The following is a 13,031-nucleotide window of genomic DNA, read 5'->3' on the forward strand; positions in this document are numbered from 1 at the left end:
AAAGCCAACAGGAAAGAACCTCACATTTTTCATCTGCTTCTGTCTTTTGGAAGACAGATAACAAAATAATCTATTTCCTATGTTAACATCTCTGCAATGAAATCAATAAAGGTAACAGGAAAGAAATGAGAAACATTTTTCTCAATTTAATATGTCTAATTTAGCTGATGCTAGAAAAAATAGTTATCTTTTGCACATACTCTTGAAAACTATTTTGAATCTAACCATCTATTACAACTAAACCACTTTAAATTAAACAATTCTTAAGAATGAACTGTTCTTAATTTGGACTTTACTTTCACTGTTTGGACTGTTGTGTGTTTTGAAAAATAGATTATTTAGAATCTAGTTATGTTGCACTTCAGTCTTTAAATAATTAACCTAGTATATACATAACAATATATGATGTTTTCCATGATGAGCTTAACATCAATAACATTTATTAAAAAGGCTAAAATAATTTCTGGTGGTATTATCTGTACATTAAAATTTTGTTTAGTCACAATCTTTCACTTTTCACATTCTGGAAAAGCAGTGGTCATGTATCCTAGCAAAAGATGTTACATATGTGCATAAGCGTCGTCAGTAGCATATGCTTTTTAAAAAATATCAAACATGCAAAGAAACAAAAATAAGTCCAAAATGTCTGTATTACATCCAGAAATGCCAACTTTGCAACCAATATTTCTCCATCCATAACTATGGCACCCTAAGGATACCTGCATACATGCAAATGCTTCTCTGGGATCAGTAACACAGCAGGGATTGCTTTTTCCTTCCAGTAACAGATTGTTGGGAAATACCAAACATGGCCTTAAGAATTCCAATGTTTGTTACAATTTTTTCTGGATGTGGTTGGAAAGAGGCCTAGAAATGCCAGCACAAATACATCACACTTGCTAAACGTGCACACGCAACTAATTACAATCTTCAATTATATGTGATATATCTAAAATGAGATGTCTCAACTGCAACTTGTAAACCATTCGGTTTTGCAGCAAAACAATCCAGGACAAGCTGATTAGCAGAGCTTAGAGAGGACTCATTAATACAATTTTTGGGAAGGAAAGAAACAGAAGGACAGTTTAACATCTTCCAGTTGATGTTATGTTATGTAACATCTGGGAGTTGAAGTCCACAAGTCATAAAAGAGCCAAGGTTGCCTACGCCTGGCCTATTGGCTTTCAAAAGCCAATAGGAATTGTTGCTGAGCGCGCCAAAAGACCTGGCCGGCAAACATTGCACAGGCAAGTTGCCTGCAGCGAAGGCAGGAACTTTGCACCCCTCCCTGCTACCCAACTATACCATTTCAACTAGGTAAGTAAGATATTATTTGCAAATAGGATGGCAATAAACAATTTAGGATGCATTTATATCACAACTTTTCAACCTTTTCAGAAATTGTACCACTTTTAGGACATGACAATATTCAAGCACCACCAGTGCTTAACAAGGTGTCAAAAACTTGATGACTAAAAAAAGGGGGAGGGTATTTTGGGTTTCATTGGTTATATTCATTTATTGTTATAGAAATGGCTAGCTTATAATATTATAGAAAAGGAAAAAGTGTAGGTTCAATGTTAATGCTTCCGTCTACTCCTGTAACAGAGGAAGTCAGAAGTCAGTGCCTTTTCTTTTTCCTTTCTCCCCCTCACTTTTCCCTTTTTCTCACACCCTTCACTCGCAAAAGCCCCCCCACTCACTCACACTTTGCTCACAAAAGCCTCCAGTCACTCTCACTCACTCCTCCGTCTCTTTCAAAGGCCTCTTGCTTGCTCGCTCATTTATTGCCCCGTCGCTTCCAAATGCCATTTGCTCATTCAATCACTCACTTACTGCCCCGACGCTTCCAAGCACTTCCAAATGCCACTTGCTCACTCACTCACTGCATTTGGAAGTGACAGGGTAGTAAGTGAATGAGTGCCGGTGCCGAAGGCCATCAGCTGTTTGCGCCGGAGACCACTGCCATGAGGAACACAGCTCTGGGTCAGGGTTCGGAGCAGCTCCGGGTGGGGGCTCAGCATGGACCACGGCATGGCAACTGCAGGGAGGGAAATCCCCATGGCATGTGGCTCCGAACTGCAGGGGTGGGGTGTAAAGGACGGGCAGTGACACCGTAGCAAGACACCGGCACCGCTCCCAGTGACAGCATCTCTGAGTTCTTGCACCTTTTTTTTAGAAAAAAAGCACTGTGTATAGACCTATATAAAATTGATTGGGAGGGAGAAGGAGCTTTTTCAGATGAAAGCCATCATGCCCAGGACTCAGGCTCTCTCTGGAGAAGCTGTTCCAGCTTAACCAGTGGAATATCTGCCTCAGAAGTCACCAAGCCAGGAGGCACTCAAGGCTGATCAAATACAGTCACCCCCAGTACAACTGGAGCTGTCAGATGATATCACATGAACTTCGAACTGGATTTGATTTTTTTTTTGCATGTTACTACTGAAAGCATAATTACCCAGGCAAGCTTGCTTTGCCAGAGACTCTATTTTGATTTACATTCCTTTCCTTCCTTGTCTGCTGTTATCTACTCAACCTTGAGCAAATTGCTACTTTCACCTAGCAACTGAGTGTGTGAGAGCTTGAAATCAGAACAAAGATAGGAACCTAACCTGGATTATACATTAGGACAAGAGAATGGGGAAGGATTTTTGCACACATGGACATGCACTTTGCTGCATCTAATTGCAATCCCGTAAGCATATATGTGTTCTTTCTCCTTTCCAGAAATCCCTCCTGCTATACCAGCAAGCAAAAATAACAATTACTACCTTGTTAGATTTATATTTATTTATTTCAGAAACTCAAGGCTGCTTGCATATCACTCTTCCTTCATTTTAAACTCATGTGTAAAAGCCATTAGAAACCAATATGCAAAATGTATGAATCTGGAAATGAACTACTATATGTCAGAGCATTCTGTTTTCCTCCAGACCATGCTAAATCATTTCTCTACCTGTTGAAAAGGAAACTATCAAGGTGTGAACAGAATATCTGGGAACAAAGAATTGTTTTATAAACAATTCACAATTGACTGTAACAGAAAAGACTAAGATTGCTAGCAGACTCTTGTAATATAAAGATAAGCTTTGAAGCCTTTGGACACACGTGCAGAGAGAGAGTGAAAAGAAGAGGAGAGAGAGAGATCTTTCTGTAAAAGGTGGATATTATTATTAGGTCTAGTTGTATTTCCCTTCCCCTATTTATGCCCCATTCTTGGTTTCCTGGAAATTCCAGAGTGAAATTTTAATAGGTTTTTTTTTCATGAAAGTCTAAGAAGTTATTTCCCTCAGATATCTGAAAATTTAATGACTGTTTATCTTTGGGTTAGCAGATTTTTGATGGGAGAAATTGGGGATTGTAAGGCTATATGTTTGTTCACCTTTATTCTGAAGAGTGTTTCTTTTGTTGCCCCCCCTCCCCCCATTACTTGGTTGATGGTTTGGGGTGTGATGTGACATAGACTGGTATAGTCTAATATTGTTTATTTATTTTTATTACTTCAATTTATTTAGCTGCCCATCTCAAATATATGACTCTGGGTGGCTCACAGCAATTAAAATTATATAAATAATGACAAAAATACATAGAGGTAAACCATACAGTGACACATTCTGTAGCTGTGATATACCAAAAACCACAGATGGGATTTCAGAAGGCTTGGGGAAGTAAGGGGGCAGAGGATGGATGAAGCTATTATGGTGGCAACAAGCAGGGACAGATATAGCAGGAGGAAGCAGATTGTCCTTTATGGGGAAGATGGTGTTGGTTCTTCTGGCCTCCTGTGCTCTACCCATTGCCTGGTAACAAGGGCTCCAAATCTCCTGGTTTCTGACTGTTACTATTCAGTTTTCAGTCAGCCTACAATGAGATATACCCAATACAGGAACAGAAAATTGATCTTGCTCGCATTATTGAAACATTTCTGGGAGAGGTGCCTTGTGGGTTTTGTGGGAGGTACTAGCTATGAACTGGAATCTGGGTTGTTGGTAAATTAGGCTGTAGTGATTAGAGGGAACTCTTCTTTCTACTAGCCTCCCTGCTACGTGCACATCTTCTATCTGAGCTACCTATCTGTTAGTCCTTCAAGGCAGTTCAGACAAGAAACACAACCATGAATACTAACTCTACCTTTATTGCAAGGTTACATTAACAGAAGCAATGAAAGTTCTTCTTTCATCCTTTTACTCTTCAGAAAACTGGGAGGGAGGGTCCCTTCTGAAGTGTTTCCGATGCTTCCTATTCTTCTATGAGCTGAAATATCTTTAACATGCTAGTGGTCCAGTCTGTGACTCTTCTTCCTGTCTCTCAAGGTCATTCCATTAGGCCATCTGAGTCTGTAGCCAGATTGGCAGTAGAATTCACCAGGTTTCTGGCATTGAATGACTATAATCTGCCATCCTTAGATATCCCTAGGCTGCCCGGGAGGTCATTGATGACCTGACCTAAATTATCTCTAGTTTTACTTACAGTGTGGGTTACACATCAACATGGTTATAATATCAGAGCAGTGATGTGACTTGAAGTTAGAGTACCATCAGTTCTATTTGTCATGGACAGATTCCTCCCTATTGGCCGTTGAATTTTCTGAGGCTGCACAGAAACTATTCAATAAATCTACTCAGGCACCTGATGGACCTGGTTGAGTTCCAGAGGAATGTTGGAATTGTTCCTGGAGATTTAGGTGCCACTTAGAATAAGACGACAATGACAGGGTTGGATTGGATTGATTTTTATTGACTTTATCTGTATGTCAATCCTAGAGAAGTCCCTGTTTGTCAAAAGAAACCCTGGCAATGAAACAGCATAAGAGATGCCTAGACATCACTGGAGGAAAATGAAGAATAACCTAATTGAGTAAAAGCTTTTCTTTCAAAAGTAACAAAACATAATGTTTCCCCCCTCCCCCACCCTGTCCTTATTGTGTCCATAGAGAGCTGGTCATTATTTGATAAGGGTGACCCAATTCCCCATAAAGTCTCTAAAGGTTGCTCAGAGTTACACCACCTGTAGAGATGGAATGAAATGCTGGGGCAGGATCTTGCATGGATATTTCTGAATCTTTTCAAAGGTGACACATTCTTTTAAAAATTAAAAAAGTCAATACAGTATCTACATGAAATCTCAGTCTTTTAAAAAATTTTATCTATTTCTTTTAAAACAAACTTTTCAGAAATATATTATTTTTAAACACAATCTCATAAACAAATGGGATTTGTATAGAATCATAAAAAGTTGGCTGCTAGATAATCTTTTTTTATTTAGAAAGATTTTCACACCTCTGCAATTAAATCTCCATATCTTTGCACCATTAACAAAAACCTGACTTCTTAAATGTTCTAAATGATTTCAAATGTCTAGTTTGTTTGTTTTCTGTCCTATTCCCTTTAAAAATTGAAGATTAGTATTTGTATGTTATATATTCTAAAATGCCAAGAGGCAGGAGAGCACTGAATAAACAAATGATCACAGTTGATATTTTTTATTATTGGCATTTTTTTAGCCTACAGCCAAATATAATGTGTTTGAAAATGGCTAATGCTTGATGCCATTTCAGATGCACTGCTGTTGAAAGGCAGTGAAAAAAGGAAGAAAATTCTAAAATGCTCAAGCTCGATTGTCCTTTTCATTTTATCCTCCTAACAATTCTTTAAAATGACATACTGAAGGTGACAGGTTTCCAGAGCATCTAGTAAATTCCAAGGCTAAGTGAGAATTGGAATCGCAAGTGTGATGAAAATAATAGTGTTTCTCATTCATGCTACTATGCACTTCAAAATATCTCCTTCCAAACAACTTTATCCAGCCAATATTTTTCCCTGTTGTCAAGTTTATAGAGATGTGATTATTATCAATACAAACCTAATTTCAAACATCCTCCAGGGAAACTATAGCTGATGTCAATCTTATACACCTAAATAATTGACAAACCATCTGGTCACATTTGCAAATGCCTCTTTTCCTTCAAGTTACCATCTCAGTAGTTTAGTATGCCACATTCTATTTTGCTTGATTTTCTTTGTTCCCTCTGTTTTAATTTCTAATTGCAACATGGTGCATTTTTTTTAAAGTAAGACTTTAGTATATGGATTTCTATAACGCTAATTTGTTTAGTGAGAGCAAATCCTGCCATTAAAGAGTGAATCACTAAATAAGTGAGTCATCTATTCAGTTTGATGGACATGTTGCTGAAACAGAAGATTATAAATTAATATCCAAATAAATCCAATGAACACAAAATTATAGATCCAATATCCAGACAGACCATAGAAGCCCTCTTTATAAATTAGAACAATGTAGGATAAATGGAACTATTATCATATGAATTCACAAGAAGCAGCCATAACCAATGCATAGTCCTTAATGGGTCAGTGTCAACATGGACAGAGAATACCATGAGATATCTCAGGGTTCTAACCTTTGTCTCATCAATATATTTATAATCTTGGTGGATGTTCATATTTTTTACACTTCTCAACATCTTCATGAATGGCTTAGAGGACGATATACAAGGGTTGTTCATAAAATCTGTGGATGATACAAAGCTGGAGTGAGTAGCTAATATCACAGAAAACAGGGTCAATTAGGAATAAAGAGGAATTTCCTGACTGTGACAGCTATGAAGCAGTGGAACAACCTTCTCCCTAAACTCATGGGAGGTCCATCAGTGGAGGTTTTTCAAGAAAAGATTATATAGCTATGTGTCCAGAACGATATCATTTCTGCAGAAATCAAGAAGTTGAACTAGATGACCTCTAAGATCACTACCAACCTGTGATTCTATAATTCTCGCTCCTAGGAATTAGACTGTATCTTATAATATCACACACCTTATTAACATAGATGAAGGGAAGACCAAGAAATAGAGGTGTATTTGCACAAATAGATTAAGCCAACAACAATTTCTGAAAGCAAGGAACTGATGACCTCCCCTTTATTCACATCCATCCCCCTGTAAGTGTAACTTCTCCTGGTGGATTCCTGCTTAGAGTTGAAAGTAGTATTTTTAGTTTTTATTGGCTCAAATATTGCTGTCCAGTTTATCTATTTTTTAAAATTATCATATTTTCCGGCGTAAAAGACGACTCGGCGTATAAGACGACCCCCTACATTTCCTGTTAAATTATAGGGTTTGGGCTATACTCGCCGTATAAGACTACCCCTCTTCCAACGCACACCAAATAAAAATTAAAAAACATCAGATTTGATTTTAATATGGTAAAACTGTCACTTATAAACATAAGGCTGTTTGTCATCAAACATGTAAACATAAAACAGTGCAAGTGGATTAAACTATAATAATAATAATAATAATAATAATAATAATAATAATAATAATAATAATAATAATAATAATAATAATAATAATAATAATAATAATTTGGAGGGGACCTTGGAGGTCATCTAGTCCAACCCCCTGCTAAGGCAGGAAACCCTATACTATTTCAGACAAATGGCTGTCCAGTCTCTTCTTAAAAACTTCCAGTGTTGGAGCATTCACCACTTCTGGAGGCAGGTTGTTCCACTGGTTAATTGTTCTAACTGTCAGGAAGTTTCTCCTTAGTTTTAGGTTGCTTCTCTCCTTGATTAGTTTCCATCCATTACTCCTTGTCCTGCATTCAGGTGCTTTGGAGAATAGCTTGACTCCCTCTTCTTTGTGGCAGCCCCTGATTCCAGCAACCATTCCCTATTTTCCTAATTCCCTTTTTCACTTTTCCTAATTCACTCTAAAGCTTTCCCTGCGCAGAGCCTTAAGTAACACAAGCTGCCTGCAATTAGTGCAGGTTCGCATCCCACCAGGCTCAAGGTTGACTCAGCTTTCCATCCTTCCAAGGTAGGTAAAATGAGGACCCAGATTGTTGGGGGCAATAAGCTGACTTTGTAATAATGCTGCTTGGGGGTGTGTGTGAAAGCCCTAATAAACAGGCATATACACAGAATGAAGGCTATTGCTAAGCACATTGATTTGTGCTTTAAATTGTAAGCCACCCCGAGTCTTCGGAGAAGGGCAGGATATAAATGGGATTTTAAAAAAAAGACCAAATGGGAGATCCGCTCCAGGTTTTCCAGCCAGCCCGCCCAGTTCCTGAGTCAAATGTGTCCTTAAAGCTAAGCCGCTGCTCTGGCTGCTGCCTTCCCCACCTGCCTTTCAAGTTGGGATATACTACAGCTGCTCTTCAACTTTAGAAGAAAAGACGCCCAGACCCCAGCCTGTAAAAAATCACAGACTGCAGCTTCTTCTCCAATTGGTCCCGCTTTCCCTGCGCAGACTAAATGGGAGATCCGCTCCAGGTTTTCCAGCCAGCCCTGTCCCTAAATTTTCAGCACCTGGCGTATAAGACGACCCCTGACTTTTGAGAAGATTTTCATGGGTTAAAAAGTAGTCTTATACGCCGGAAACTACGGTATCTGTTCTAAACAAGTCCCTGCATTTTAACTAGCTGCTGTCCAGGGAAGGGAATGTCACTGTTCCTCATTTTGCTGGCTTTTCCTCCAGAAGGTCTTTTGCAGTTTCTGTTAGAGGTCTCCCTCAGTGATATAGCATCAGTGCTTTGAGGTAGTCAGGTCAGGAAACAGAAATTGCAAGGATTAAAGAAAGGCTATTGTATATTTGTAGGGAATAACAACAGAATCTTGGAAGCCTGCCAGATTTGATGCAAGGTTATTTTGAATTTCTTTTTTATGCCTTCCCCTTTCTCAGAACTGAGTTGTCTTTTAACTGCTTCTGGATACCTGCATAAAAGTTATATCCACATCCTTCTACACATACTAGTTATCACTCTCAGCATGGAGAATGACTTGAATCAAAACCATCCTGTAATTGTTTTTTTTCTTAAAAAGAAAAAATAATTATACCACAAATGGCCGGGGGAAAATGATAAAGTGATAGGCCAGCAGTAGCTCAGGAAAGAAAACAGGTTTTTTTTTTCTTTTTAAATCTGCTGGGGACCTTATAACCACTATTTACTAAAACAAATATCTGTAATAGATACTGGCACAGATCTTAATGATGAACAGAGGGCAAGGGCAAAAAAGGAATTTTTATTTAAAAGTTGTTTGTTGTGCCTGCATAGAGGAGTATATTGTTGCTTTAACTCTGTAAGTATATATACATATTTATATTATGTATATGTATGTGTATGCATTCACACATACAGTATATGTGTTGTGTGTGTATGTTTGCATGTATATATAAAAGATACAGATATAAAAAGTTTATACTATATTTCCAGTAAGACCTTCCCACCATAAAAGTTATGAGCAATTGCTTTGCTGGAGTGGAAAGGTAAGGATGCAGTGCAGATATGCTACTGTCTTTCCCCTAAAATAAGACCCGGTCTTATTTTTTATTTATTTTTTGCTTCTTATTTTTTTTTGGGGGGAAGGGGGGTCTTTTCCACTTACCTTGCAGAGGCAGCACCAACAGCCCCACCCTGTCAGCCCACTTCTGTGGCTGAAGGAGAAGCTTCATTCTGCAGCTGAGAATGAAGCACCGGCCTGCATTTTGCAGTCAGAATTCTGGGAAGGCTGCTGGAGCTGAGAGCCAAGCTATGGATTCAGTCCATAGCTCAGTTCTTAGCTTCAGAGGCTTCCAGAAAGGCCTGAAAGTGAAATGCAGGCCAGAGCTCCATTCTCAGCTGCAGAATGAAGCTGCTCCTTCATCTACAGAAGAAGTGGGATGGAGAGGCAAGTGTAAATCCATGGGAGGCCTGGCTGTAATGGTAAGTTCCACCCTCCCACCCCCACCCTAGCTTGATTTTTAGGTGTGTGCCTTGCTCCAAAACTAGGGCTTATTTTTGGGGTAGGGCTTATATTAGGCCCATCCCCCAAAATCAAGCTTATTTTCGGGGTAGGTCTTACTTTTGGAGAATCACGTTATTTGTAACTTGCCTAAAAGGACCATAAATTATGATTATCAGAATAATCCATCAAGGGCTAAATACATTAAATACCAAGTAAGCTTCCTGGCCAGATTTAGTTCAGGATCCCAATCAGCAAAACGGCAAAAAGACTACTTTAGTTGTACCCGAATCAGAAGTTGTCCATTTTTCTTGGGGACCAACCTAGATGAAATCTGTGGAAAAATGTAATTATATATAATGTTTATGTATTTCACTAGAAGAAGATTATGTTGACCAGAATATTAATGGAGAAAGTATAGATTCATGGTGACTGGAACTAGGGTATTATTTATGGGGTTTATTTTAGAAAAGTGTGTGCAACGTTAATCTCTGGGGGTGATTTAGATGACATTTATATACAATAAATGGGTTTTACTCTAAGATAGATTATCAAATATCCTTCTCTATAGTTTGACATCTAAGATATTTGAAAATCTGTCTTATATGTCAAGCTACAGAAAGGGATAGATCCTAATTTCTTTATTTGCAATTATGAAATAAATGAGATTTACATTGATAACTAACTTACCTTGTTAATTTCAGTACTATCTAAGAGAAACAAACAGCCCAGAAATTTTTTTTGCCTGATTGCAAATTTCAGTTATTTTTAACACTTGTTGTTAATGCACAAATTCTGCATTCTCTCTTGTTTATGATCTTGTACTTTAACATTCTGAGTTATGTGTACAGGGCAACTGATATCAAAATTGTTAACAGCAGAAAATGAACAATATAGTTTCCTGATAAACTGAAAACACTATATCTAATTAAAGTATATTTCCAACAAAACAGACTTTCTGTTCCATGTAAATGGTGGAGCAGATGTTGAATATAGAACTGTTTCTTTTAATATATTAAAGAATATAAAACTATTAGGTTTCTAGAACATGCTAGAAATTAACTTGGGTTAATTGATTATGAGTATTGGAGGATAGATGATACAGACAGGACTGTGGAAGTACTAGACTAAATAATTCAAATAATTCCAAATTGAGCAATGAAGGAATATTGATCAAATGAGAAATTCTAGAAAAAAAATAAGAAAAGAATGAATGAGAGGATTTGTTCTCTCAGCCAAATATCAAATTTATTTCAGCCTTTGTTTATGCTGACTAAGGAATTCTGAGAGCTAAAGTCCATCAATCTTAAAATTGCAAAATTAGAAAAACATTGATTTAAATTGTATTGAAACTATATACTATTTTTTCATGTTGCCTGAGACTTTTATTCCTAATAACCTTTGAAAATCAGATGAATACCAACTGCTGGGACCACATATTTAAGGATGAATTGCTATAATGTTGCTTCTATTTAATCCATAATTTAATTTCATATTATTTTCTATTAGTATTTCATTTTCAAAAATTTAGTAATCTGGGAACACTAATTCAAATATGTAGAACACCTAATTACATAACATTTGTTTTTTTCATAGATATATACCAAACAACTGTTAATTTAGTCTCTAACGATGGATTTTTACACTCTATATAAAAAAGATTCTGGGCAATAAATGTCTGGAAGTCATAGCACATTTCTGCTTTCCAATCACATTTTTACTTTTAATGACTTTCAAATGAATGGGAAAAGGTTTATTGATTCAGAACCAAATGAGTAAACTAAGCCCTCAGGAAATCACTAGCTGGGATCCATACTTTTCTCTCTTTATTTTAAAATAACCCTTCTATTCCTAGAAGAACTCTACTCAAGGAATAGGCACAACTCTGCTTCAGTGGATCCACTTACCTTAACAGAAAGTTAGGATCCAAGATTCCATTTAGGTAACACTTAGGTGATGTTTCAAGTTTTCTTTGATATTTGCTCAGTATTGTCATATTACTTACACCTCAGTCACTGATCATCACTGAACTGGCTCTGAAGTCAATGCATTAGAACTGAAGCCTATTTCCTGTAAATTCAATAAATAAAAATTAAAGAACATATTGACTGGAATACAATTTCAAAGCAGATTTCTACTCTGTTTTAACTTTTAGTTAACAATGATTAATATGCATCATGGAGCTATATGAATATTTTAAACTCTATGCAACCTTTACTCTGAATGCATGTCTCAGAATGGCTTAGATATAAATTCTTTTTAAAACTTTCTTAATATGCAGTGACAAGGATATGCAGGTGGCTTTCACACCACTTTCCTATTAAACCTGCCAAATTGAGAGATTGGTTTAGGCTTTAGAATTGCATACCCTTGTCTTCTTTTATTCATCTAGGCATGCCCTATGAGTACAAATGGCTGTCTTTGATGATATTCCCCAAAGCCTTCATATGACTAACTTTCTGCATTCAGCCTAAAAATCACACAAGTACAGATGCACTTTTTCCAGACCTTTGGTAACCTTGTCATAAGAAATTTGGTGAGCCTCCATTCACAATATTCTAACTCAGCTAATAGGTAGCCAATGTTGACATCAAATTAGCTTCCTTCCTTGGCAAGAATTAGTGGTGAGTGTAATAGTACATAATCATCCCTGTTTTTCCCTATCTGGTGTCCACTAGATATATTAAAGTTCAGTTCCATCTCAAGTGGTAATATTGGCTGGAAATTATGAGAGTTAAGGTGCTTTGTCAAGAACATTTGGAGAGGGGATCAAAACAAGCAAGCTGGCAGTCACAGCAGCACTATTGCATTTGTATAGTGCTGCGCATGCATATAATAACAAATATTGTTATATTACTTGTTGATGTTGTTTTCTTTGTCCCTGCAAATTTGACTAGTACAATCTGTGTGGTATTTTCTTAAACACTATGAATAATGAAGACATTTGGAAAAAAATATGCAGATACCTAGTTACTTTATTTTCCACGAGGCATGTTTCCCTCTTTGTCTGTTACTGAATCAAGCATTTTCATTGTGCTCTTTGACTATGCCTTGTAGATTTTTTTTTTATTTTTTGCATTTTTTTTGCTATCAGGTAGCATCATCAACATAGCACATGTTAATAAACTTTATTCTTCCTTGGAATTTTTCTTAGTTATTCCCTTCTGTCAGCTGTTAGTTTTGGAGGTTGCCTTCCTGATAAGTTTGTTTATATATGTTTGAAACACAAACTGCATTTATGACTATTTATTTTTATTTTTATTTTAATTCCATTTATATCCCGCCCTTCT

This window comes from Vipera berus, assembly GCF_964194415.1.
Source record: "Vipera berus genome assembly, chromosome: 2".
Taxonomy (NCBI): domain Eukaryota; kingdom Metazoa; phylum Chordata; class Lepidosauria; order Squamata; family Viperidae; genus Vipera; species Vipera berus.